A 4456-nucleotide genomic window follows, 5' to 3' on the forward strand; every position below is an offset into this window, starting at 1 on the left:
AAATTTATGACTTAAGTCCCGTTCCTGTGTTGGTGTGAACGGGCCTTTCGTGTGTCTATCATCCACAGCATGATTGTGTCCTCCACTTCTGTTTGATGTGAAATGTATTTGTATATTTCTGCTGAACACAAAAGAAGATATTTTGAAGAAAGTCAGTAACCAAACCGTTTTTGGTTCCCATTGACTTTCCTGGTATTTTTTTCCCCATGATATGAAAGTCAATGGCAACTGTTTGGTTCCCGGCATCGTTCAAGTTCAGCTCAAGTTCAATTGTGTTTCTAGCACATTTACAACAGCCACTGGGTGGTTAACATTGTTCAAAATATCTTCCTTTGTGTTCAGCTGAAGAAAGAAATTCATACAGGGTTGGAACAGCTTGAGGGAAAGTAAATGATAACAGATTTTTTTTTTTTCTTTTGTGGGAACTATCACCGCACATACAACCCCTGGCAAAAAGTATGGAATCACCCCTCTCAGAAGATGTTCATTCAAATGTTTAATTGTGTAGAAAAAAAAACAAGCACATATATGCCACAAAACAATTTTCACTGAACAATCCAAACTTCTGGCTGTATAAAACACTTTTTTTTTTAAACAAAAAAAAAACTATAGTCAATTACAACTGTTTTTACAGATCACACAGAGGAAAAAAATATGGAATCACACAAATCTGAGGAAAATTATATGGAATCACCAAATAAAAACACTACTAGTACTTTGTTGCACCACCTCTGGCTTTTATAACAGCTTGAATTCTCTGAGGCATGGATTTAACTAATGACAAACAGTATACTTCATCAATCTGTCTCCAGCTTTGTCTTATTGCAGTTGCCAGATCAGCTTTGCAGGTTGGAGCCTTGTCGTGGACCATTTTCTTTAATTTCCACCACAGATTTTCAATTGGATTGAGGTCCGGACTATTTGCAGGCCATGCCATTGACATTATATGTCTTTCCTGTAGGAATGTTTTCACAGATTTTGCCCTATGACGATGCATTATCATCCTGAAAAATGATGCTACCATCACCAAACATCCTTTCAATTGATGGAATAAGAAAAGTGTCCAAAATCTCAACATAAACTTGTGCATTTATAGAAGATGTAATGACTGTCATCTCTCCCATACCTTTACCTGACATACAACCCCATATCATTAATGATTGTGGAAATTTGCATGTTTTCTTCAGGCAGTTGTCTTTATAAATTTCATTGGAACGGCACCAAACAAAAGTTCCAGCATCATCACCCTGCCCAATGCAGATTCGTGATTCATCACTGAATATAACTCTCATCCAGTCATCCACAGTCCAAGATTGTCTTTCTTTAGCCCACTGAAACCTTGTTTTTTTCTGTTTAGATGTTAATGATGGTTTTCGTTTAGCTTTTCTGTATGTAAATCCCATTTCTTTTAGGCGATTTCTTACAGTCCGGTCACAGACATTGACTCCACTTTCTGCACATTTGTTCCTCATTTGTTTTGTTGTGCATTTTCTGTTTTCAAGGCATATTGCTTTACGTTTTCTGTCTTGGCGCTTTGATGTCTTTCTTGGTCTACCAGTACGCTTCCCTTTTACAACCTTTCCATTTGATTTGTACTTGGTCCAGATTTTAGACACAGCTGACTGGGAACAACCAACATCTTTTGCAACATTCCGTGAAGATTTACCTTCTTCGAGAAGTTTGATAATCCTCTCCTTTGTTTCAACTGACATCTCTCGTGTTGGAGCCATGAGTTATGTCAATCATCTTGGTTCAACACATCACTAATGTGTGCAAGCACTCTTTTTTAACTGCAGACTAATTAGCAGTTGTAATCAGATACAGGTGTTTGTTTTAGAAATGCAAAGTGCATGGTGATTCCATATAATTTTCCTCAGATTTGTGTGATTCCATATTTTTTTCCTCAGATTTGTGTGATTCCATATTTTTTTCCTCTGTGTGATCTGTAAAAACAGTTGTAATTGACTATAGTTATTTTTTTTAGTTTTAAAAAAAAAGTGTTTTATACAGCCAGAAGTTTGGATTGTTCAGTGAAAATTGTTTTGTGGCATATATGTGCTTGTTTTTTTTTCTACACAATTAAACATTTGAATGAACATCTTCTGGGAGGGGTGATTCCATACTTTTTGCCAGGGGTTGTAGACCTTATTCACAGCAGCGCCATCTTTAGTTTTTAACGGGAATGAAAGCGATGCTTTGAAGGATAGACATAAATCTCTTCAGCGGGTTATACTGTTATTTAATGTGCTTTTGGATTGTTCTGCTGACGAAACGCTGCAAAAAAAAAATCTTTTCGAGAAATGTCAGTAGACAAAAAACAAAACAAAACAAAAACTCCAGACAACATGAGCTGTGGAAAATTATAACTGAGCTAGGAGCATTATACAGCTTTTTTGCCACTGAAAACAGTAAGTCTATCCCTCACAGTCTGGCTCTGCTCTGAATAAGGTCTATTAGCGTTACATAACACAACTGACTCGATATTAATAATGTGTTTGAGTTTCAGCGGTTCATCATCAACACGCCTCTCCGCGGTCACAGATTACAGCTTAGTGCTCGACGACCAATGGGATGCGACCGTGGAGAATGACGCAGCAGCCCCGCCCACCACTTCCATAAAAGGAAAAGCCCCTAAACCAAAACAGTTTTCCCCCTCACGACAAACCCCGCCTCCTGTGACAGGATTTGCCAATCGGAGCGATTTACTATCTGTGATTGGCTTAGATCAGTTATTACGTAGACGTTGGCAAACGTTGGAGCGGTCAAATATAATATAACTAATAGTGTATATATTACGAAATAACAAAGTGAACGCGTTTTTAAGGTCAACGTATATTTACTAAGGCAAATAAATAGGTGCCAATAAAGTTGAGCGTTCCGTGTGGGCGGGGCTTGTGGGGAACATTTCTCAAGTCACGTGTACAGCACCGTGTAGCCGTGTGAACGTGTTTTGCGTCACGGGAACGAACAGGGCGTCTGACTGACCGACGCTACGCGCTCAAAACACGGTAAATCAGCATTAAATGAACTGTTATAATACATTCAAACTACCGGATTTGAGGATTGATTTTGGGGATTGATTTCGCTCTGGATGAAGTCACGGTCATCGCGACACACAAGTAAGCTGTCACGACCTTCTCTGACTGGATGAATGTTGTTCGGATATAAAGTTTGCGTGTTTTTCTGGAGCAACTAAACGACAATTCTGCTGTTAACGGTACGTTATTGGTTTCTATGCTTCAGGCTGCAATGCGATCTAATATGTGTGAAAGCCTGCTGAAGTTGAAATATACAACTTTTGTGAAAACGTACTAGTACAATAAGTACCATAAGATGACAAATAAGCACTTTGAAAGGTAAAACGAGTAATTGTGAGGATCCAGAGCTGCTGGAGATCAGCTGTCAGCTGTTTACGTCATAGCTTGAGCCGATGACGTCATGACGTTGGGCTTAAAATAATTGTAATAAGGGGAATAAGCCTTTGTTTTTTATTTAAAAACAATTTTAGGTTTGAAAAAGATTTTATTATTATTTGTGCTGGTTTACTTTTCCTAATGTGCCCCTTGGCTGCATTTGTAATTCTTAAAATCTATCTATCTATCTATCTATCTATCTATCTATCTATCTATCTATTTGTCTGTCTGTAATGCTAATAATGTGTAAATCATAATAATACCATTTGCTTGAATACTTAAATATAAGAGGTTTAACAGAAACATAATAGTACATATTATGAAGATAATGAGTAACATGATTGATTTATGATTAATATTTCACATTTAACAGTTCAGCTGGTGACTTCATAGATGATGATGGAACTAAACACCAATCCTGTTTATCCAGTTAGTTAAATAGTTTGAACACGTAAAGTTAAAATGTGAAACGTTCAGTCTCATGAACTGAGCTTGATGATGTCATGATGTTTCAGGCTCAAGCGGGGGAAGAGGATGAAGGATGAAGAGCGGATGAGAGCGATGGCCAAGTTTAAAAACAAAAGGATGGAGAAGTCGAAGCCAGAGTCGGAGAGGGATTCGGGGTTCTCAGGTCTGTAGTCCGGCACAGGTTCGGCTTCTTCTGAGGGGTTTGGAAGCAGATGTTTCGTTGGTTTAAAAACACTCTCCGTCCACACTAGCGTTTCTGAATCGCTAAATCCCCCTTTACTGCGCGTGTGTAAACCCTCACAGATGCTCACTGAGACGATACAGACGGAGAAGTAACTCATAAAGTTATGGCATCTCTTCTGACAGGATCACGTTATAGAGCAGAGTATCTCCTCGTCCACTGATGGTCTCTCACTGTTACATGTTCGGTCTAAAACACTAAAACTGCTCATGTTTCACCGCAGCAGATGCGAGTGTGTTTCTGTCGTGTGTGCAGGACTGTGATATGAAGAGTGTGTGAAGGAACATATCTTTAGCACCAGTGTGAGAGTGAACAGCACATAACAGACACAATA

The 4456-nt window shown here is 38.6% G+C and overlaps 1 protein-coding gene across 1 annotated transcript in view; it reads left to right on the forward strand.

Moving 5' to 3' along the window:
- The first annotated feature begins 3946 nt into the window (after positions 1-3946).
- znf410 (zinc finger protein 410) overlaps positions 3947-4456 on the forward strand; it is a 25852-nt gene continuing 25342 nt past the window's right edge. The window contains exon 1 of the mRNA XM_084091037.1: positions 3947-4044. The gene's annotated coding sequence lies outside the window, so the exon portion shown is untranslated. The remainder of the gene's footprint in view (positions 4045-4456) is intronic.

This window comes from Abramis brama, assembly GCF_963993115.1.
Source record: "Abramis brama genome assembly, chromosome: 18".
In the NCBI taxonomy this organism is placed as follows: Eukaryota; Metazoa; Chordata; class Actinopteri; order Cypriniformes; family Leuciscidae; genus Abramis; species Abramis brama.